Here is a 20,924-nt window from a genome sequence, read left to right on the forward strand (position 1 = left end):
TTCTTATACCTGCCGTCTTAGGCCATTCCCCTTCAGAACTCCAAGTCCTGCACACAAGACAGTTAACTGAGTATTCATATGGGTCATACTGTTTACCAACAAGTAATTTTAAAATAGCGTTTGCTTTCACAGCGCCATCACGCTTTGAAACACTTTCACAGCTAACAGGTCGATTGATAATGGCCGTCGTTCCGTTTCAGGTTGCCAGTAAGGGCGTATTTTCATATCGTCGTGATACCTGTGATACCTGTAAGCACTCAGAAACACCAACTTTCTCAACTATTACACCTGTATGTGGTGAGAGTGATTTTGCCCCAGTGAGTAAAACGTGTACCTCTGGTGGGACTCGAACCCACAATCCCAGGTTTAGGAGACCGATGCCTTATCCATTAGGCCACAGAGGCTGACTGGCGCTAAGCTTGCGGTGTGCTCGCTCAAATAGACACTTTCCAAGTGTACCCTTCCTGGTGCGCTACTCTACGTCTGCAGAGAGTCAGGACGTCGCATGAGCCTTTCCTGTGTGCCTGTACATACTCAGACGTATCCATGTCCAGGCACCTACTTTCTGTTGGCAATTCTTATACCTGCCGTCTTAGGCCATTCCCCTTCAGAACTCCAAGTCCTGCACACAAGACAGTTAACTGAGTATTCATATGGGTCATACTGTTTACCAACAAGTAATTTTAAAATAGCGTTTGCTTTCACAGCGCCATCACGCTTTGAAACACTTTCACAGCTAACAGGTCGATTGATAATGGCCGTCGTTCCGTTTCAGGTTGCCAGTAAGGGCGTATTTTCATATCGTCGTGATACCTGTGATACCTGTAAGCACTCAGAAACACCAACTTTCTCAACTATTACACCTGTATGTGGTGAGAGTGATTTTGCCCCAGTGAGTAAAACGTGTACCTCTGGTGGGACTCGAACCCACAATCCCCGGTTTAGGAGACCGATGCCTTATCCATTAGGCCACAGAGGCTGACTGGCGCTAAGCTTGCGGTGTGCTCGCTCAAATAGACACTTTCCAAGTGTACCCTTCCTGGTGCGCTACTCTACGTCTGCAGAGAGTCAGGACGTCGCATGAGCCTTTCCTGTGTGCCTGTACATACTCAGACGTATCCATGTCCAGGCACCTACTTTCTGTTGGCAATTCTTATACCTGCCGTCTTAGGCCATTCCCCTTCAGAACTCCAAGTCCTGCACACAAGACAGTTAACTGAGTATTCATATGGGTCATACTGTTTACCAACAAGTAATTTTAAAATAGCGTTTGCTTTCACAGCGCCATCACGCTTTGAAACACTTTCACAGCTAACAGGTCGATTGATAATGGCCGTCGTTCCGTTTCAGGTTGCCAGTAAGGGCGTATTTTCATATCGTCGTGATACCTGTGATACCTGTAAGCACTCAGAAACACCAACTTTCTCAACTATTACACCTGTATGTGGTGAGAGTGATTTTGCCCCAGTGAGTAAAACGTGTACCTCTGGTGGGACTCGAACCCACAATCCCCGGTTTAGGAGACCGATGCCTTATCCATTAGGCCACAGAGGCTGACTGGCGCTAAGCTTGCGGTGTGCTCGCTCAAATAGACACTTTCCAAGTGTACCCTTCCTGGTGCGCTACTCTACGTCTGCAGAGAGTCAGGACGTCGCATGAGCCTTTCCTGTGTGCCTGTACATACTCAGACGTATCCATGTCCAGGCACCTACTTTCTGTTGGCAATTCTTATACCTGCCGTCTTAGGCCATTCCCCTTCAGAACTCCAAGTCCTGCACACAAGACAGTTAACTGAGTATTCATATGGGTCATACTGTTTACCAACAAGTAATTTTAAAATAGCGTTTGCTTTCACAGCGCCATCACGCTTTGAAACACTTTCACAGCTAACAGGTCGATTGATAATGGCCGTCGTTCCGTTTCAGGTTGCCAGTAAGGGCGTATTTTCATATCGTCGTGATACCTGTGATACCTGTAAGCACTCAGAAACACCAACTTTCTCAACTATTACACCTGTATGTGGTGAGAGTGATTTTGCCCCAGTGAGTAAAACGTGTACCTCTGGTGGGACTCGAACCCACAATCCCCGGTTTAGGAGACCGATGCCTTATCCATTTTTTTTTTTTTTTGTTGAATTTTTTTTTAATTTTTTTTTTTTTTTTTTTTTTTGTAGTTGTTAACCGTTATAACATAAAGTAAATGAAAACAAAAGGGAGGAGTGGCTGATACCCATTAATGCCATCGCCGTGAAGTAATCCTCTGTATGTGCCGTCTCCATCGGCACTGTGTTGGTTCGTGATGTTTCTCGAATTACCTGTTGCAGCTTTACTTAGTGTCCCCCGTACGTCGGAAAACTGTAAGGGTCGGCTTCACGTGTTGCAGTGTGTTCACACCGGTGCATGTTCTTCTCGTTTCATCGTTTTGTCTCTTCCCTGTACTTTCCTATCTCGTCTACTCTTAGCTTGACACTCTCCAAGTCTGTGGGGGATCCATGATCGCTTTGATGAGAAAATTTGCGTATTCCTGTTTATAATGTGGAAGTCTGCGAAGTCCATCGTGCTGTGTTTGTAAATATGTCGAAAAATCTCCAATACTTCGTTCTGAGTTTGTAAAAATATAATATATTGCTTGTCCTTTCAGCCATGTTACGGCATTTCGTTTCGTGGTAGGGTAAAGGTCATCGTCCGGTAGAAGTAGACTCTTAAGGGTGATGGCTTGCGGGGACGTGCGTTGTAGAAATGCCAATAGGTTTCTAACCGCTATCCAGATATCATGCGCCGTACCGCATACGAATTTGTGTTCATCAGTATCTTGCACGTTACAGGTTGCACAAAGGGAAGTATCAGCCAAATGTATCGAATGTAATCGGGAGGTCGTGGGAAGTTTCCTATTGACCACGTAGTACCACAATGCTCTCGCCCCCGTTGGCAAATGTGGATGATGAACACTTCTCCATATACGTGGCCAGACTGCCTCGGGGTACTTAGCTTCAATATTGTTTCGAGCGTGCGTCGTGATCAAATATTTGTACACGGCTCGCACTGTGACTATTTGTGCCTCTGGCATCCCCATGCGTATGTAGCTATAATCAACCAAAAATTGCTTGAGATGGTGAAGGTCGTCTGTTATGTGATGAACATCCACAGGCGCGTCAAGATTAGCCGGCTTAATTTCGTTCAATAGAAGGGTGGTGATGCTATTAGGCGAATTCTTCCATCTGCCATATGTAGAACTGACGTACAGGGCCCGTGTCTTCGTATAAACGTCGATGAGGTTGAGACCACCTGACGTCGTCGGTAGAGTCAACGTAGAATATTTCACTTTGAAAATGTGGCCGCGGCTGACAAAGTGGCCGAAGGCAGCTAACAATCTGCTTGCCATCGGGAGGGGTAGTGGGAGTACGCGTGCCACATAGTTAATTTTAGAGACGAGATAAACGTTCACCAAGGCCACACGTTGTATTTCGTCCAGCGATCTGAGGGTATGTTGACGTATGCTCGCGCGCACTGTATTCAGTAAGTCTTTGTAATTGATTGCAATCGTGCGTCGGATGTCACGAGTAAACTTCACTCCCAAGCACTTCATGACCGTGATCACCTTTATCTGTCCAGGAATTGGGGTCCTCAATCCACGTCCGATGTTCAGGACACCGGACTTCATTACATTCAACTGAGCCCCCGCCGCCTTCCTATACTGCTCTACTATGTCCATCGCCGTCTGAATCTCAGCCGTGGTTCGCACAAGAAAGGCCACATCATCCGCGTAGGCGCGGCATACAAACTTGTGACCATACATCAGGACACCCTGGAGGTGTGTGTTCAGCGCTGTTAATAGTGGCTCGATGGCGATAGCAAACAGCGCCATCGACATAGGGCAGCCCTGTCTGACCGAACTTTCGAGAGTTATCGGCCCCACTGATCGCCCGTTGAGCAAAATCGTTGACTGGGAGTGGCGCAGCAGACGTGCGATGATGGTGAGGAAGCGGTGGGGGAAGTTCATAGTCTGCATGGTTTTCAGTAAATACTCATGGTTCACACGGTCGAATGCTTTGTCAAAATCGAGAGCAATCAAGGCGCACGGAATTCTACAGGCGGCAGCTATCGCTATGATGTCGCGATAGTCACACAAGGTGTCGTGAATGTTGCGGCCTATACCGACACTCGTATGTGGCGGGGCTGTGACCGTGTTCATCACCGGTTTGAGTCTCCTAGCTATAATCCTTGCAAAGATCTTATAATCACAGTTTAAAAGTGTGAGCGGGCGGTAGTGTTTTGCGGATTTCGCCAATGGCGACTTAGGAACCGGTATGATCAGGCCCTCACTGAATTGTCGCGGGATGTCTTTGTCGGGGTCCATTAATTCCTGGCATATGCACGTCAGTTTCGGTAACAACAGTCGTTTAAATGTGCGATAGAATTCCACCGGTAGACCGTCCGGACCTGGTGACTTGTTCGCAGGGCCCGTCAGCAGCGCATCTTCTACGTCCTCTTCAGTTGGTTCAGCCAACAATTGATTTGCTTCCGTCTGATTCACCTTGCGGGTTATACCCGACAGTAAAGCCTCCATCGCCTCGCGAGCCACAGGGCCAGCAGCGTAAAGCGTCGCATAATAGTGCTTCAGCTCAGCTGCTATCTCGCGTTGCTGCAACAACAAACATCCGTCCTCCGTCCGTAGTTCAGTGATTAGCTTCCTGCGGCGACCTGTCCGCTCCTTAAGCACGTGATAGATGGAAGGGTGCTCGCCTGCGACACCGTCACGAAGGCGCGCCCTGACTTTGCATCCGATGAGCTTTTGACGCGTCAAAGCCGTAATCGTGGCTTTTATTCGTTGGATTTCCTGGTGATTGTCTATAATCGACGCGTCCGGGCGGTATAAGTCTCGAAGGACCTGGAAATAGAACTCGACCGTCCTGGTGTACCACTCCTTCCTTTCACGGGAGTATCGCATAAAGGCCTTCCTGATTGTCGGTTTTGCACAAGTGAGCCACCACTCCAGCGCCGAGGCATATTGAGAAAACCGTCTCTCACAAGCTGCCCAAGACGCAGCAAAGAGTTCATGGCAGGCCTGTTCGTCCAAAAGCGAGACATTCAACTTCCAGTATCCTCTTCCACGGTACGTCCCTTGTCGTTGGAGGTTGAGTGTACAAATGTACGCCGCGTGGTCAGAGAAGACGGTCGGCCATATCTCCGTCTGCAAAAGTCTGCGACTTAAATCCAGCGTTACGTAAATACGATCTAGTCGGCTGGCGGAGTGTGTCGTGACATGCGTGAATCCTGGCCTATCGCCATTGACGTGTTCCCAGGTATCAATAAAATGAAAGTCCCGTATTATAGCCGCTAGATCCGGACAAGTGTTAAAATGTGGCGTCTGGTCTTTCGGGGATAGGACGCAGTTGTAGTCGCCACCGAAGATAATGTGGTCGTAATGGCCTACAAGCAAAGGTGCAATAGCATCTTTAAAAAATACCGCCCGTTCTGGTCTGTTACCAGTGCCTGAAGGGGCATAGACGTTGACAATACGAGTATCGTAAATGGTGAGCGCCATGCCTCTCGCCGTTGGGAGGTACTCTACGTCAGTCGCTAATATCCCTTCCTTTGTAAGGATGGCTGTTCCAAGGTCTTGCACAGTCCCGGGGTGAGTGAAGGCTATATATCCACCAATCGTGGCGAGGTCTACGTTCTTCACCTCTTGTAGTAAGACCACGTCGAGTTCGGCGGCGTATAACATGTCACGTAAGGTCTGCAGCTTGAGATTGCTGCTGATACTGTTGATGTTAACAGTGCCTATCCTGTATGCTTGTGCAGATGTCATTCGCTGATGGAAGGGAGGAAGGCCTTGTCTGTGACTGCACGCACTAGAGATTACTGGTCGCTGTGGCGGATGGGAATCCCATCCGTATCATCTCTGACCCCGCGCATAATCGCCGTCCCCACACCAACCATAGGGTCGTCATTCAAGTCCCCTCCTGGTGGAACGCTTTCCACATCATCGGCCCAGTTGCCGGTCTCCCGGAGTCCAACCGACGCCGTGTCGCCGTCAAGTGTCTGCATGGGTATGTCATGCGGGATCACCTCCCGTGTCGCGTCCACTATCATCTGTTCGGTGGGGGGGTTAGATGGCTCGGCCGTCGCAAGAATGCCTGCCGGAATGAGGACCTGGTGGACGCCATCGTCCTGTGCGACCGGAGTTCCTCCAAGAGTGCGGCCAACCCGCTGAGCCTTTTCACGCACCTCCTTCGCCGTCTGGTCCGCGTTCGGGGGCGCAATCCGTTGTTTTTTGCGTCTGCGGGGAGAGTGCCGTGGTCGGCTCATCTCGCTATCGGAAGATACGGTCTGGTCCGGTTCCTGCGGGTCCTCCGAATCCTGAAGTACGACGTTGTCAGCCGCAGCAATTGCGGCATGGCCCTCGTCATCGGGAGTTACCCGTTGCTCCGACGGGGCAGCGGAGAAGTCTGTCGCCTCTATCCGGTTCGCGACCATGGGCGCATCGTGGTTCTCAGGTGGTGACGTGCGAGGAGCCGCCTCCTCTACAGCTGAGTGGTCCGGTTCCGGTCCCCTGACTGCTGCAACGTAACTGACCGGCAACGTCTGCATATTCGCAGAGCGCACGGCCTCTCCCACTGGTAACTGCGCTATCCTCCTCTGCATGCAGTCTGAGCGAACATGGCCTTCCTTACCACAACCTGAGCACGTTCGGGGTTGCCCGTCATACATGACAATGGCTCTACATCCACCGACGTATATATATGAAGGGACGTGACGCCGAAGATCAATTTTGACCTGCCGCACCCCATTGAGAACAGGGAAGGTAGTGAAAGTTGTCCACTTCTCCGCTGTATTACTTAAGACCGTCCCATAGGTAGTAAGAACAGTATTGACCTGCCCTGCAGGCACCTCAAACGGAAGTTCAAAGATCCGAATGGTCCGGACCCCAAGTCCCGCCATTTCAACCGTCACATCCCCCACATGACCGTCACAATGGGTGAACTTAAATCGACCTCCCGAGGAGGCTATTACTCGTGCACAGCAGTCTGCGTTCGCCATCTTCACATAGACTGTTCGGCTAACTATCGACAGATGGATCCCGATAACGTCGGCAAATTGTAACTTCACTACATCGCGTAAAAAGGCCTCTATTTCGTATGGCTTAGGTCGTGCATAATGGTCGTCGAAACTAAATTTCAGAGTGTCCTTACGGAAATGAGATTCCATCTTTATCACGCGTACATGACTAACGTCCTCGAGAAAACGGCTAGTCCCACCGCGTTTACTCACCACTCGCCTCGGCGCTGGCCCGGAACAGCAAGGACGTAAACAGCACACGTCCGCGCACCTCGCCAGCCGCGAGTAGACTCGTCCATTAGGCCACAGAGGCTGACTGGCGCTAAGCCGCCGGTGTGCTCGCTCAAATCGACACTTTCCAAGTGTACCCTTCCTGATGCGCTACTCTGCGTCTGCAGAGAGTCAGGACGTCGCATGAGCCTTTCCTGTGTTCCTGTACATACTCAGACGTATCCAAGTCCAGGCACCTACTTTCTGTTGGCAATTCTTATACCTGCCGTCTTAGGCCATTCCCCTTGTGAACTCCAAGTCCGGCACACAAGACAGTTAACTGAGTATTCATATGGGTCATACTGTTTACCAACAAGTAATTTTAAAATAGCGTTTGCTTTCACAGCGCCATCACGCTTTGAAACACTTTCACAGCTAACAGGTCGATTGATAATGGCCGTCGTTCCGTTTCAGGTTGTCAGTAAATGCGTATTTTCATATCGTCGTGATACCTGTGATACCTGTAAGCACTCAGAAACGCCAACTTTCTCAACTATTACACCTGTATGTGGTGAGAGTGATTTTGCCCCAGTGAGTAAAACGTGTACCTCTGGTGGGACTCGAACCCACAATCCCCGGTTTAGGAGACCGATGCCTTATCCATTAGGCCACAGAGGCTGACTGGCGCTAAGCCGCCGGTGTGCTCGCTCAAATCGACACTTTCCAAGTGTACCCTTCCTGATGCGCTACTCTGCGTCTGCAGAGAGTCAGGACGTCGCATGAGCCTTTCCTGTGTTCCTGTACATACTCAGACGTATCCAAGTCCAGGCACCTACTTTCTGTTGGCAATTCTTATACCTGCCGTCTTAGGCCATTCCCCTTGTGAACTCCAAATCCGGCACACAAGACAGTTAACTGAGTATTCATATGGGTCATACTGTTTACCAACAAGTAATTTTAAAATAGCGTTTGCTTTCACAGCGCCATCACGCTTTGAAACACTTTCACAGCTAACAGGTCGATTGATAATGGCCGTCGTTCCGTTTCAGGTTGTCAGTAAATGCGTATTTTCATATCGTCGTGATACCTGTGATACCTGTAAGCACTCAGAAACGCCAACTTTCTCAACTATTACACCTGTATGTGGTGAGAGTGATTTTGCCCCAGTGAGTAAAACGTGTACCTCTGGTGGGACTCGAACCCACAATCCCCGGTTTAGGAGACCGATGCCTTATCCATTAGGCCACAGAGGCTGACTGGCGCTAAGCCGCCGGTGTGCTCGCTCAAATCGACACTTTCCAAGTGTACCCTTCCTGATGCGCTACTCTGCGTCTGCAGAGAGTCAGGACGTCGCATGAGCCTTTCCTGTGTTCCTGTACATACTCAGACGTATCCAAGTCCAGGCACCTACTTTCTGTTGGCAATTCTTATACCTGCCGTCTTAGGCCATTCCCCTTGTGAACTCCAAGTCCGGCACACAAGACAGTTAACTGAGTATTCATATGGGTCATACTGTTTACCAACAAGTAATTTTAAAATAGCGTTTGCTTTCACAGCGCCATCACGCTTTGAAACACTTTCACAGCTAACAGGTCGATTGATAATGGCCGTCGTTCCGTTTCAGGTTGTCAGTAAATGCGTATTTTCATATCGTCGTGATACCTGTGATACCTGTAAGCACTCAGAAACGCCAACTTTCTCAACTATTACACCTGTATGTGGTGAGAGTGATTTTGCCCCAGTGAGTAAAACGTGTACCTCTGGTGGTACTCGAACCCACAATCCCCGGTTTAGGAGACCGATGCCTTATCCATTAGGCCACAGAGGCTGACTGGCGCTAAGCCGCCGGTGTGCTCGCTCAAATCGACACTTTCCAAGTGTACCCTTCCTGATGCGCTACTCTGCGTCTGCAGAGAGTCAGGACGTCGCATGAGCCTTTCCTGTGTTCCTGTACATACTCAGACGTATCCAAGTCCAGGCACCTACTTTCTGTTGGCAATTCTTATACCTGCCGTCTTAGGCCATTCCCCTTGTGAACTCCAAGTCCGGCACACAAGACAGTTAACTGAGTATTCATATGGGTCATACTGTTTACCAACAAGTAATTTTAAAATAGCGTTTGCTTTCACAGCGCCATCACGCTTTGAAACACTTTCACAGCTAACAGGTCGATTGATAATGGCCGTCGTTCCGTTTCAGGTTGTCAGTAAATGCGTATTTTCATATCGTCGTGATACCTGTGATACCTGTAAGCACTCAGAAACGCCAACTTTCTCAACTATTACACCTGTATGTGGTGAGAGTGATTTTGCTCCAGTGAGTAAAACGTGTACCTCTGGTGGGACTCGAACCCACAATCCCCGGTTTAGGAGACCGATGCCTTATCCATTAGGCCACAGAGGCTGACTGGCGCTAAGCCGCCGGTGTGCTCGCTCAAATCGACACTTTCCAAGTGTACCCTTCCTGATGCGCTACTCTGCGTCTGCAGAGAGTCAGGACGTCGCATGAGCCTTTCCTGTGTTCCTGTACATACTCAGACGTATCCAAGTCCAGGCACCTACTTTCTGTTGGCAATTCTTATACCTGCCGTCTTAGGCCATTCCCCTTGTGAACTCCAAGTCCGGCACACAAGACAGTTAACTGAGTATTCATATGGGTCATACTGTTTACCAACAAGTAATTTTAAAATAGCGTTTGCTTTCACAGCGCCATCACGCTTTGAAACACTTTCACAGCTAACAGGTCGATTGATAATGGCCGTCGTTCCGTTTCAGGTTGTCAGTAAATGCGTATTTTCATATCGTCGTGATACCTGTGATACCTGTAAGCACTCAGAAACGCCAACTTTCTCAACTATTACACCTGTATGTGGTGAGAGTGATTTTGCCCCAGTGAGTAAAACGTGTACCTCTGGTGGTACTCGAACCCACAATCCCCGGTTTAGGAGACCGATGCCTTATCCATTAGGCCACAGAGGCTGACTGGCGCTAAGCCGCCGGTGTGCTCGCTCAAATCGACACTTTCCAAGTGTACCCTTCCTGATGCGCTACTCTGCGTCTGCAGAGAGTCAGGACGTCGCATGAGCCTTTCCTGTGTTCCTGTACATACTCAGACGTATCCAAGTCCAGGCACCTACTTTCTGTTGGCAATTCTTATACCTGCCGTCTTAGGCCATTCCCCTTGTGAACTCCAAGTCCGGCACACAAGACAGTTAACTGAGTATTCATATGGGTCATACTGTTTACCAACAAGTAATTTTAAAATAGCGTTTGCTTTCACAGCGCCATCACGCTTTGAAACACTTTCACAGCTAACAGGTCGATTGATAATGGCCGTCGTTCCGTTTCAGGTTGTCAGTAAATGCGTATTTTCATATCGTCGTGATACCTGTGATACCTGTAAGCACTCAGAAACGCCAACTTTCTCAACTATTACACCTGTATGTGGTGAGAGTGATTTTGCCCCAGTGAGTAAAACGTGTACCTCTGGTGGGACTCGAACCCACAATCCCCGGTTTAGGAGACCGATGCCTTATCCATTAGGCCACAGAGGCTGACTGGCGCTAAGCCGCCGGTGTGCTCGCTCAAATCGACACTTTCCAAGTGTACCCTTCCTGATGCGCTACTCTGCGTCTGCAGAGAGTCAGGACGTCGCATGAGCCTTTCCTGTGTTCCTGTACATACTCAGACGTATCCAAGTCCAGGCACCTACTTTCTGTTGGCAATTCTTATACCTGCCGTCTTAGGCCATTCCCCTTGTGAACTCCAAGTCCGGCACACAAGACAGTTAACTGAGTATTCATATGGGTCATACTGTTTACCAACAAGTAATTTTAAAATAGCGTTTGCTTTCACAGCGCCATCACGCTTTGAAACACTTTCACAGCTAACAGGTCGATTGATAATGGCCGTCGTTCCGTTTCAGGTTGTCAGTAAATGCGTATTTTCATATCGTCGTGATACCTGTGATACCTGTAAGCACTCAGAAACGCCAACTTTCTCAACTATTACACCTGTATGTGGTGAGAGTGATTTTGCCCCAGTGAGTAAAACGTGTACCTCTGGTGGGACTCGAACCCACAATCCCCGGTTTAGGAGACCGATGCCTTATCCATTAGGCCACAGAGGCTGACTGGCGCTAAGCCGCCGGTGTGCTCGCTCAAATCGACACTTTCCAAGTGTACCCTTCCTGATGCGCTACTCTGCGTCTGCAGAGAGTCAGGACGTCGCATGAGCCTTTCCTGTGTTCCTGTACATACTCAGACGTATCCAAGTCCAGGCACCTACTTTCTGTTGGCAATTCTTATACCTGCCGTCTTAGGCCATTCCCCTTGTGAACTCCAAGTCCGGCACACAAGACAGTTAACTGAGTATTCATATGGGTCATACTGTTTACCAACAAGTAATTTTAAAATAGCGTTTGCTTTCACAGCGCCATCACGCTTTGAAACACTTTCACAGCTAACAGGTCGATTGATAATGGCCGTCGTTCCGTTTCAGGTTGTCAGTAAATGCGTATTTTCATATCGTCGTGATACCTGTGATACCTGTAAGCACTCAGAAACGCCAACTTTCTCAACTATTACACCTGTATGTGGTGAGAGTGATTTTGCCCCAGTGAGTAAAACGTGTACCTCTGGTGGGACTCGAACCCACAATCCCCGGTTTAGGAGACCGATGCCTTATCCATTAGGCCACAGAGGCTGACTGGCGCTAAGCCGCCGGTGTGCTCGCTCAAATCGACACTTTCCAAGTGTACCCTTCCTGATGCGCTACTCTGCGTCTGCAGAGAGTCAGGACGTCGCATGAGCCTTTCCTGTGTTCCTGTACATACTCAGACGTATCCAAGTCCAGGCACCTACTTTCTGTTGGCAATTCTTATACCTGCCGTCTTAGGCCATTCCCCTTGTGAACTCCAAGTCCGGCACACAAGACAGTTAACTGAGTATTCATATGGGTCATACTGTTTACCAACAAGTAATTTTAAAATAGCGTTTGCTTTCACAGCGCCATCACGCTTTGAAACACTTTCACAGCTAACAGGTCGATTGATAATGGCCGTCGTTCCGTTTCAGGTTGTCAGTAAATGCGTATTTTCATATCGTCGTGATACCTGTGATACCTGTAAGCACTCAGAAACGCCAACTTTCTCAACTATTACACCTGTATGTGGTGAGAGTGATTTTGCCCCAGTGAGTAAAACGTGTACCTCTGGTGGGACTCGAACCCACAATCCCCGGTTTAGGAGACCGATGCCTTATCCATTAGGCCACAGAGGCTGACTGGCGCTAAGCCGCCGGTGTGCTCGCTCAAATCGACACTTTCCAAGTGTACCCTTCCTGATGCGCTACTCTGCGTCTGCAGAGAGTCAGGACGTCGCATGAGCCTTTCCTGTGTTCCTGTACATACTCAGACGTATCCAAGTCCAGGCACCTACTTTCTGTTGGCAATTCTTATACCTGCCGTCTTAGGCCATTCCCCTTGTGAACTCCAAGTCCGGCACACAAGACAGTTAACTGAGTATTCATATGGGTCATACTGTTTACCAACAAGTAATTTTAAAATAGCGTTTGCTTTCACAGCGCCATCACGCTTTGAAACACTTTCACAGCTAACAGGTCGATTGATAATGGCCGTCGTTCCGTTTCAGGTTGTCAGTAAATGCGTATTTTCATATCGTCGTGATACCTGTGATACCTGTAAGCACTCAGAAACGCCAACTTTCTCAACTATTACACCTGTATGTGGTGAGAGTGATTTTGCCCCAGTGAGTAAAACGTGTACCTCTGGTGGGACTCGAACCCACAATCCCCGGTTTAGGAGACCGATGCCTTATCCATTAGGCCACAGAGGCTGACTGGCGCTAAGCCGCCGGTGTGCTCGCTCAAATCGACACTTTCCAAGTGTACCCTTCCTGATGCGCTACTCTGCGTCTGCAGAGAGTCAGGACGTCGCATGAGCCTTTCCTGTGTTCCTGTACATACTCAGACGTATCCAAGTCCAGGCACCTACTTTCTGTTGGCAATTCTTATACCTGCCGTCTTAGGCCATTCCCCTTGTGAACTCCAAGTCCGGCACACAAGACAGTTAACTGAGTATTCATATGGGTCATACTGTTTACCAACAAGTAATTTTAAAATAGCGTTTGCTTTCACAGCGCCATCACGCTTTGAAACACTTTCACAGCTAACAGGTCGATTGATAATGGCCGTCGTTCCGTTTCAGGTTGTCAGTAAATGCGTATTTTCATATCGTCGTGATACCTGTGATACCTGTAAGCACTCAGAAACGCCAACTTTCTCAACTATTACACCTGTATGTGGTGAGAGTGATTTTGCCCCAGTGAGTAAAACGTGTACCTCTGGTGGGACTCGAACCCACAATCCCCGGTTTAGGAGACCGATGCCTTATCCATTAGGCCACAGAGGCTGACTGGCGCTAAGCCGCCGGTGTGCTCGCTCAAATCGACACTTTCCAAGTGTACCCTTCCTGATGCGCTACTCTGCGTCTGCAGAGAGTCAGGACGTCGCATGAGCCTTTCCTGTGTTCCTGTACATACTCAGACGTATCCAAGTCCAGGCACCTACTTTCTGTTGGCAATTCTTATACCTGCCGTCTTAGGCCATTCCCCTTGTGAACTCCAAGTCCGGCACACAAGACAGTTAACTGAGTATTCATATGGGTCATACTGTTTACCAACAAGTAATTTTAAAATAGCGTTTGCTTTCACAGCGCCATCACGCTTTGAAACACTTTCACAGCTAACAGGTCGATTGATAATGGCCGTCGTTCCGTTTCAGGTTGTCAGTAAATGCGTATTTTCATATCGTCGTGATACCTGTGATACCTGTAAGCACTCAGAAACGCCAACTTTCTCAACTATTACACCTGTATGTGGTGAGAGTGATTTTGCCCCAGTGAGTAAAACGTGTACCTCTGGTGGGACTCGAACCCACAATCCCCGGTTTAGGAGACCGATGCCTTATCCATTAGGCCACAGAGGCTGACTGGCGCTAAGCCGCCGGTGTGCTCGCTCAAATCGACACTTTCCAAGTGTACCCTTCCTGATGCGCTACTCTGCGTCTGCAGAGAGTCAGGACGTCGCATGAGCCTTTCCTGTGTTCCTGTACATACTCAGACGTATCCAAGTCCAGGCACCTACTTTCTGTTGGCAATTCTTATACCTGCCGTCTTAGGCCATTCCCCTTGTGAACTCCAAGTCCGGCACACAAGACAGTTAACTGAGTATTCATATGGGTCATACTGTTTACCAACAAGTAATTTTAAAATAGCGTTTGCTTTCACAGCGCCATCACGCTTTGAAACACTTTCACAGCTAACAGGTCGATTGATAATGGCCGTCGTTCCGTTTCAGGTTGTCAGTAAATGCGTATTTTCATATCGTCGTGATACCTGTGATACCTGTAAGCACTCAGAAACGCCAACTTTCTCAACTATTACACCTGCATGTGGTGAGAGTGATTTTGCCCCAGTGAGTAAAACGTGTACCTCTGGTGGGACTCGAACCCACAATCCCCGGTTTAGGAGACCGATGCCTTATCCATTAGGCCACAGAGGCTGACTGGCGCTAAGCCGCCGGTGTGCTCGCTCAAATCGACACTTTCCAAGTGTACCCTTCCTGATGCGCTACTCTGCGTCTGCAGAGAGTCAGGACGTCGCATGAGCCTTTCCTGTGTTCCTGTACATACTCAGACGTATCCAAGTCCAGGCACCTACTTTCTGTTGGCAATTCTTATACCTGCCGTCTTAGGCCATTCCCCTTGTGAACTCCAAGTCCGGCACACAAGACAGTTAACTGAGTATTCATATGGGTCATACTGTTTACCAACAAGTAATTTTAAAATAGCGTTTGCTTTCACAGCGCCATCACGCTTTGAAACACTTTCACAGCTAACAGGTCGATTGATAATGGCCGTCGTTCCGCTTCAGGTTGTCAGTAAATGCGTATTTTCATATCGTCGTGATACCTGTGATACCTGTAAGCACTCAGAAACGCCAACTTTCTCAACTATTACACCTGTATGTGGTGAGAGTGATTTTGCCCCAGTGAGTAAAACGTGTACCTCTGGTGGGACTCGAACCCACAATCCCCGGTTTAGGAGACCGATGCCTTATCCATTAGGCCACAGAGGCTGACTGGCGCTAAGCCGCCGGTGTGCTCGCTCAAATCGACACTTTCCAAGTGTACCCTTCCTGATGCGCTACTCTGCGTCTGCAGAGAGTCAGGACGTCGCATGAGCCTTTCCTGTGTTCCTGTACATACTCAGACGTATCCAAGTCCAGGCACCTACTTTCTGTTGGCAATTCTTATACCTGCCGTCTTAGGCCATTCCCCTTGTGAACTCCAAGTCCGGCACACAAGACAGTTAACTGAGTATTCATATGGGTCATACTGTTTACCAACAAGTAATTTTAAAATAGCGTTTGCTTTCACAGCGCCATCACGCTTTGAAACACTTTCACAGCTAACAGGTCGATTGATAATGGCCGTCGTTCCGTTTCAGGTTGTCAGTAAATGCGTATTTTCATATCGTCGTGATACCTGTGATACCTGTAAGCACTCAGAAACGCCAACTTTCTCAACTATTACACCTGTATGTGGTGAGAGTGATTTTGCCCCAGTGAGTAAAACGTGTACCTCTGGTGGGACTCGAACCCACAATCCCCGGTTTAGGAGACCGATGCCTTATCCATTAGGCCACAGAGGCTGACTGGCGCTAAGCCGCCGGTGTGCTCGCTCAAATCGACACTTTCCAAGTGTACCCTTCCTGATGCGCTACTCTGCGTCTGCAGAGAGTCAGGACGTCGCATGAGCCTTTCCTGTGTTCCTGTACATACTCAGACGTATCCAAGTCCAGGCACCTACTTTCTGTTGGCAATTCTTATACCTGCCGTCTTAGGCCATTCCCCTTGTGAACTCCAAGTCCGGCACACAAGACAGTTAACTGAGTATTCATATGGGTCATACTGTTTACCAACAAGTAATTTTAAAATAGCGTTTGCTTTCACAGCGCCATCACGCTTTGAAACACTTTCACAGCTAACAGGTCGATTGATAATGGCCGTCGTTCCGTTTCAGGTTGTCAGTAAATGCGTATTTTCATATCGTCGTGATACCTGTGATACCTGTAAGCACTCAGAAACGCCAACTTTCTCAACTATTACACCTGTATGTGGTGAGAGTGATTTTGCCCCAGTGAGTAAAACGTGTACCTCTGGTGGGACTCGAACCCACAATCCCCGGTTTAGGAGACCGATGCCTTATCCATTAGGCCACAGAGGCTGACTGGCGCTAAGCCGCCGGTGTGCTCGCTCAAATCGACACTTTCCAAGTGTACCCTTCCTGATGCGCTACTCTGCGTCTGCAGAGAGTCAGGACGTCGCATGAGCCTTTCCTGTGTTCCTGTACATACTCAGACGTATCCAAGTCCAGGCACCTACTTTCTGTTGGCAATTCTTATACCTGCCGTCTTAGGCCATTCCCCTTGTGAACTCCAAGTCCGGCACACAAGACAGTTAACTGAGTATTCATATGGGTCATACTGTTTACCAACAAGTAATTTTAAAATAGCGTTTGCTTTCACAGCGCCATCACGCTTTGAAACACTTTCACAGCTAACCGGTCGATTGATAATGGCCGTCGTTCCGTTTCAGGTTGTCAGTAAATGCGTATTTTCATATCGTCGTGATACCTGTGATACCTGTAAGCACTCAGAAACGCCAACTTTCTCAACTATTACACCTGTATGTGGTGAGAGTGATTTTGCCCCAGTGAGTAAAACGTGTACCTCTGGTGGGACTCGAACCCACAATCCCCGGTTTAGGAGACCGATGCCTTATCCATTAGGCCACAGAGGCTGACTGGCGCTAAGCCGCCGGTGTGCTCGCTCAAATCGACACTTTCCAAGTGTACCCTTCCTGATGCGCTACTCTGCGTCTGCAGAGAGTCAGGACGTCGCATGAGCCTTTCCTGTGTTCCTGTACATACTCAGACGTATCCAAGTCCAGGCACCTACTTTCTGTTGGCAATTCTTATACCTGCCGTCTTAGGCCATTCCCCTTGTGAACTCCAAGTCCGGCACACAAGACAGTTAACTGAGTATTCATATGGGTCATACTGTTTACCAACAAGTAATTTTAAAATAGCGTTTGCTTTCACAGCGCCATCACGCTTTGAAACACTTTCACAGCTAACAGGTCGATTGATAATGGCCGTCGTTCCGTTTCAGGTTGTCAGTAAATGCGTATTTTCATATCGTCGTGATACCTGTGATACCTGTAAGCACTCAGAAACGCCAACTTTCTCAACTATTACACCTGTATGTGGTGAGAGTGATTTTGCCCCAGTGAGTAAAACGTGTACCTCTGGTGGGACTCGAACCCACAATCCCCGGTTTAGGAGACCGATGCCTTATCCATTAGGCCACAGAGGCTGACTGGCGCTAAGCCGCCGGTGTGCTCGCTCAAATCGACACTTTCCAAGTGTACCCTTCCTGATGCGCTACTCTGCGTCTGCAGAGAGTCAGGACGTCGCATGAGCCTTTCCTGTGTTCCTGTACATACTCAGACGTATCCAAGTCCAGGCACCTACTTTCTGTTGGCAATTCTTATACCTGCCGTCTTAGGCCATTCCCCTTGTGAACTCCAAGTCCGGCACACAAGACAGTTAACTGAGTATTCATATGGGTCATACTGTTTACCAACAAGTAATTTTAAAATAGCGTTTGCTTTCACAGCGCCATCACGCTTTGAAACACTTTCACAGCTAACAGGTCGATTGATAATGGCCGTCGTTCCGTTTCAGGTTGTCAGTAAATGCGTATTTTCATATCGTCGTGATACCTGTGATACCTGTAAGCACTCAGAAACGCCAACTTTCTCAACTATTACACCTGTATGTGGTGAGAGTGATTTTGCTCCAGTGAGTAAAACGTGTACCTCTGGTGGGACTCGAACCCACAATCCCCGGTTTAGGAGACCGATGCCTTATCCATTAGGCCACAGAGGCTGACTGGCGCTAAGCCGCCGGTGTGCTCGCTCAAATCGACACTTTCCAAGTGTACCCTTCCTGATGCGCTACTCTGCGTCTGCAGAGAGTCAGGACGTCGCATGAGCCTTTCCTGTGTTCCTGTACATACTCAGACGTATCCAAGTCCAGGCACCTACTTTCTGTTGGCAATTCTTATACCTGCCGTCTTAGGCCATTCCCCTTGTGAACTCCAAGTCCGGCACACAAGACAGTTAACTGAGTATTCATATGGGTCATACTGTTTACCAACAAGTAATTTTAAAATAGCGTTTGCTTTCACAGCGCCATCACGCTTTGAAACACTTTCACAGCTAACAGGTCGATTGATAATGGCCGTCGTTCCGTTTCAGGTTGTCAGTAAATGCGTATTTTCATATCGTCGTGATACCTGTGATACCTGTAAGCACTCAGAAACGCCAACTTTCTCAACTATTACACCTGCATGTGGTGAGAGTGATTTTGCCCCAGTGAGTAAAACGTGTACCTCTGGTGGGACTCGAACCCACAATCCCCGGTTTAGGAGACCGATGCCTTATCCATTAGGCCACAGAGGCTGACTGGCGCTAAGCCGCCGGTGTGCTCGCTCAAATCGACACTTTCCAAGTGTACCCTTCCTGATGCGCTACTCTGCGTCTGCAGAGAGTCAGGACGTCGCATGAGCCTTTCCTGTGTTCCTGTACATACTCAGACGTATCCAAGTCCAGGCACCTACTTTCTGTTGGCAATTCTTATACCTGCCGTCTTAGGCCATTCCCCTTGTGAACTCCAAGTCCGGCACACAAGACAGTTAACTGAGTATTCATATGGGTCATACTGTTTACCAACAAGTAATTTTAAAATAGCGTTTGCTTTCACAGCGCCATCACGCTTTGAAACACTTTCACAGCTAACAGGTCGATTGATAATGGCCGTCGTTCCGTTTCAGGTTGTCAGTAAATGCGTATTTTCATATCGTCGTGATACCTGTGATACCTGTAAGCACTCAGAAACGCCAACTTTCTCAACTATTACACCTGTATGTGGTGAGAGTGATTTTGCTCCAGTGAGTAAAACGTGTACCTCTGGTGGGACTCGAACCCACAATCCCCGGTTTAGGAGACCGATGCCTTATCCATTAGGCCACAGAGGCTGACTGGCGCTAAGCCGCCGGTGTGCTCGCTCAAATCGACACTTTCCAAGTGTACCCTTCCTGATGCGCTACTCTGCGTCTGCAGAGAGTCAGGACGTCGCATGAGCCTTTCCTGTGTTCCTGTACATACTCAGACGTATCCAAGTCCAGGCACCTACTTTCTGTTGGCAATTCTTATACCTGCCGTCTTAGGCCATTCCCCTTGTGAACTCCAAGTCCGGCACACAAGACAGTTAACTGAGTATTCATATGGGTCATACTGTTTACCAACAAGTAATTTTAAAATAGCGTTTGCTTTCACAGCGCCATCACGCTTTGAAACACTTTCACAGCTAACAGGTCGATTGATAATGGCCGTCGTTCCGTTTCAGGTTGTCAGTAAATGCGTATTTTCATATCGTCGTGATACCTGTGATACCTGTAAGCACTCAGAAACGCCAACTTTCTCAACTATTACACCTGCATGTGGTGAGAGTGATTTTGCCCCAGTGAGTAAAACGTGTACCTCTGGTGGGACTCGAACCCACAATCCCCGGTTTAGGAGACCGATGCCTTATCCATTTTTTTTTTTTTTTTTTTTTTTTTTTTTTCTTTTTGTGTTTTTTTTCGGGCCTCCATCCACCCCTTATAGCCCGTCCTTCTGCTCGCCATTAATTCACCTTCGTCGGTGTGGCATCAAAGGCCTTTGATTTAAGGAAAATGAAAACGATGTGGATTACATGCTTCGTTTACGATACAAGCATCCATATTAAGGAAATAGTAACTGAAATTTATGGCGGCTCCAGTGCCTCGTGGTAACAGAAAACGTCAAGGAAGTTAAAAGAAAATTGAAAATCCATTGCTTCTAAAATTAAAAAGCTTTGTTCTGAACTCTGCGAAATTGAAAGAGAACTAAAATATTGCTCGAAAGAGAAAACTGAATTTTCTTCTTCTTACGAAATGAAGCTTGATCTCTTGCCAATTGATTACTTCAGTGGTGTTAGTAACTTGTGATTCGGTCAACATGACATATTATTCGCCTTATAGATGGTCCGTCTGATCCTGAGTGAGTAGCTGCTGAATGTTCGTTAACATGAAATTCAATCAATTGATGTGGTAGCCCCCTTTTTTTTTTTCTTTTTTTTTTTTTTCTTTTTTTTTTTTTTTTTTTTTACGTTACAGTTTTGAGCAGGTAGTTGGCGAAGTTATCCGTATAGTTTTTCGTTTTCATTAGCATATGGTGCTGAGTTGTAAGATAGACACAGAAGTCTTCTTTACTCTTGTCTTCTTTTGTATATAAGTAATGTACAGTAGCGGCTTTTAACCAGTTTAGTGCGTTCCTTCTCGTCCGTGGGTACGGGGTATCGTCCGGCGTCAGAAAGGCAGCAGGTGTTATATATCTGGGCGATGTTCTACTAATGAGTGCTAACTTGTTCGTGATATATTCCCATATATCTTTTATGTTGTCGCACACAAACCTGTGTTCATCAGTATCC

At 48.1% G+C, this 20,924-nt stretch overlaps 24 non-coding genes across 24 annotated transcripts; all 24 read right to left on the bottom strand.

Annotated features, from left to right (window-relative positions):
* Positions 1 to 331: 331 nt before the first annotated feature.
* Trnar-ccu (transfer RNA arginine (anticodon CCU)) lies at positions 332 to 404 on the bottom strand. The gene has a single exon. It is a non-coding gene; the product is annotated as a tRNA-Arg (tRNA).
* A 502-nt stretch (positions 405 to 906) lies between these two features.
* Trnar-ccu (transfer RNA arginine (anticodon CCU)) lies at positions 907 to 979 on the bottom strand. Its single transcript has one exon. It is a non-coding gene; the product is annotated as a tRNA-Arg (tRNA).
* Positions 980 to 1,481: 502 nt separating this feature from the next.
* Trnar-ccu (transfer RNA arginine (anticodon CCU)) lies at positions 1,482 to 1,554 on the bottom strand. Its single transcript has one exon. It is a non-coding gene; the product is annotated as a tRNA-Arg (tRNA).
* Positions 1,555 to 7,876: 6,322 nt separating this feature from the next.
* Positions 7,877 to 7,949, bottom strand: Trnar-ccu (transfer RNA arginine (anticodon CCU)). The gene has a single exon. It is a non-coding gene; the product is annotated as a tRNA-Arg (tRNA).
* A 502-nt stretch (positions 7,950 to 8,451) lies between these two features.
* On the bottom strand, positions 8,452 to 8,524 carry Trnar-ccu (transfer RNA arginine (anticodon CCU)). The gene has a single exon. It is a non-coding gene; the product is annotated as a tRNA-Arg (tRNA).
* A 502-nt stretch (positions 8,525 to 9,026) lies between these two features.
* Trnar-ccu (transfer RNA arginine (anticodon CCU)) lies at positions 9,027 to 9,099 on the bottom strand. The gene has a single exon. It is a non-coding gene; the product is annotated as a tRNA-Arg (tRNA).
* A 502-nt stretch (positions 9,100 to 9,601) lies between these two features.
* On the bottom strand, positions 9,602 to 9,674 carry Trnar-ccu (transfer RNA arginine (anticodon CCU)). The gene has a single exon. It is a non-coding gene; the product is annotated as a tRNA-Arg (tRNA).
* A 502-nt stretch (positions 9,675 to 10,176) lies between these two features.
* Trnar-ccu (transfer RNA arginine (anticodon CCU)) lies at positions 10,177 to 10,249 on the bottom strand. The gene has a single exon. It is a non-coding gene; the product is annotated as a tRNA-Arg (tRNA).
* A 502-nt stretch (positions 10,250 to 10,751) lies between these two features.
* Positions 10,752 to 10,824, bottom strand: Trnar-ccu (transfer RNA arginine (anticodon CCU)). The gene has a single exon. It is a non-coding gene; the product is annotated as a tRNA-Arg (tRNA).
* A 502-nt stretch (positions 10,825 to 11,326) lies between these two features.
* Positions 11,327 to 11,399, bottom strand: Trnar-ccu (transfer RNA arginine (anticodon CCU)). The gene has a single exon. It is a non-coding gene; the product is annotated as a tRNA-Arg (tRNA).
* Positions 11,400 to 11,901: 502 nt separating this feature from the next.
* Positions 11,902 to 11,974, bottom strand: Trnar-ccu (transfer RNA arginine (anticodon CCU)). The gene has a single exon. It is a non-coding gene; the product is annotated as a tRNA-Arg (tRNA).
* A 502-nt stretch (positions 11,975 to 12,476) lies between these two features.
* Positions 12,477 to 12,549, bottom strand: Trnar-ccu (transfer RNA arginine (anticodon CCU)). Its single transcript has one exon. It is a non-coding gene; the product is annotated as a tRNA-Arg (tRNA).
* A 502-nt stretch (positions 12,550 to 13,051) lies between these two features.
* Trnar-ccu (transfer RNA arginine (anticodon CCU)) lies at positions 13,052 to 13,124 on the bottom strand. The gene has a single exon. It is a non-coding gene; the product is annotated as a tRNA-Arg (tRNA).
* Positions 13,125 to 13,626: 502 nt separating this feature from the next.
* Trnar-ccu (transfer RNA arginine (anticodon CCU)) lies at positions 13,627 to 13,699 on the bottom strand. The gene has a single exon. It is a non-coding gene; the product is annotated as a tRNA-Arg (tRNA).
* A 502-nt stretch (positions 13,700 to 14,201) lies between these two features.
* On the bottom strand, positions 14,202 to 14,274 carry Trnar-ccu (transfer RNA arginine (anticodon CCU)). Its single transcript has one exon. It is a non-coding gene; the product is annotated as a tRNA-Arg (tRNA).
* A 502-nt stretch (positions 14,275 to 14,776) lies between these two features.
* Positions 14,777 to 14,849, bottom strand: Trnar-ccu (transfer RNA arginine (anticodon CCU)). Its single transcript has one exon. It is a non-coding gene; the product is annotated as a tRNA-Arg (tRNA).
* A 502-nt stretch (positions 14,850 to 15,351) lies between these two features.
* On the bottom strand, positions 15,352 to 15,424 carry Trnar-ccu (transfer RNA arginine (anticodon CCU)). The gene has a single exon. It is a non-coding gene; the product is annotated as a tRNA-Arg (tRNA).
* A 502-nt stretch (positions 15,425 to 15,926) lies between these two features.
* Trnar-ccu (transfer RNA arginine (anticodon CCU)) lies at positions 15,927 to 15,999 on the bottom strand. Its single transcript has one exon. It is a non-coding gene; the product is annotated as a tRNA-Arg (tRNA).
* Positions 16,000 to 16,501: 502 nt separating this feature from the next.
* Trnar-ccu (transfer RNA arginine (anticodon CCU)) lies at positions 16,502 to 16,574 on the bottom strand. Its single transcript has one exon. It is a non-coding gene; the product is annotated as a tRNA-Arg (tRNA).
* Positions 16,575 to 17,076: 502 nt separating this feature from the next.
* On the bottom strand, positions 17,077 to 17,149 carry Trnar-ccu (transfer RNA arginine (anticodon CCU)). Its single transcript has one exon. It is a non-coding gene; the product is annotated as a tRNA-Arg (tRNA).
* A 502-nt stretch (positions 17,150 to 17,651) lies between these two features.
* Trnar-ccu (transfer RNA arginine (anticodon CCU)) lies at positions 17,652 to 17,724 on the bottom strand. Its single transcript has one exon. It is a non-coding gene; the product is annotated as a tRNA-Arg (tRNA).
* Positions 17,725 to 18,226: 502 nt separating this feature from the next.
* Positions 18,227 to 18,299, bottom strand: Trnar-ccu (transfer RNA arginine (anticodon CCU)). The gene has a single exon. It is a non-coding gene; the product is annotated as a tRNA-Arg (tRNA).
* Positions 18,300 to 18,801: 502 nt separating this feature from the next.
* Positions 18,802 to 18,874, bottom strand: Trnar-ccu (transfer RNA arginine (anticodon CCU)). Its single transcript has one exon. It is a non-coding gene; the product is annotated as a tRNA-Arg (tRNA).
* A 502-nt stretch (positions 18,875 to 19,376) lies between these two features.
* Positions 19,377 to 19,449, bottom strand: Trnar-ccu (transfer RNA arginine (anticodon CCU)). Its single transcript has one exon. It is a non-coding gene; the product is annotated as a tRNA-Arg (tRNA).
* Between the last annotated feature and the right edge of the window lie 1,475 nt (positions 19,450 to 20,924).

This window comes from Schistocerca nitens, chromosome 1, assembly GCF_023898315.1.
Source record: "Schistocerca nitens isolate TAMUIC-IGC-003100 chromosome 1, iqSchNite1.1, whole genome shotgun sequence".
Taxonomy (NCBI): Eukaryota; Metazoa; Arthropoda; class Insecta; order Orthoptera; family Acrididae; genus Schistocerca; species Schistocerca nitens.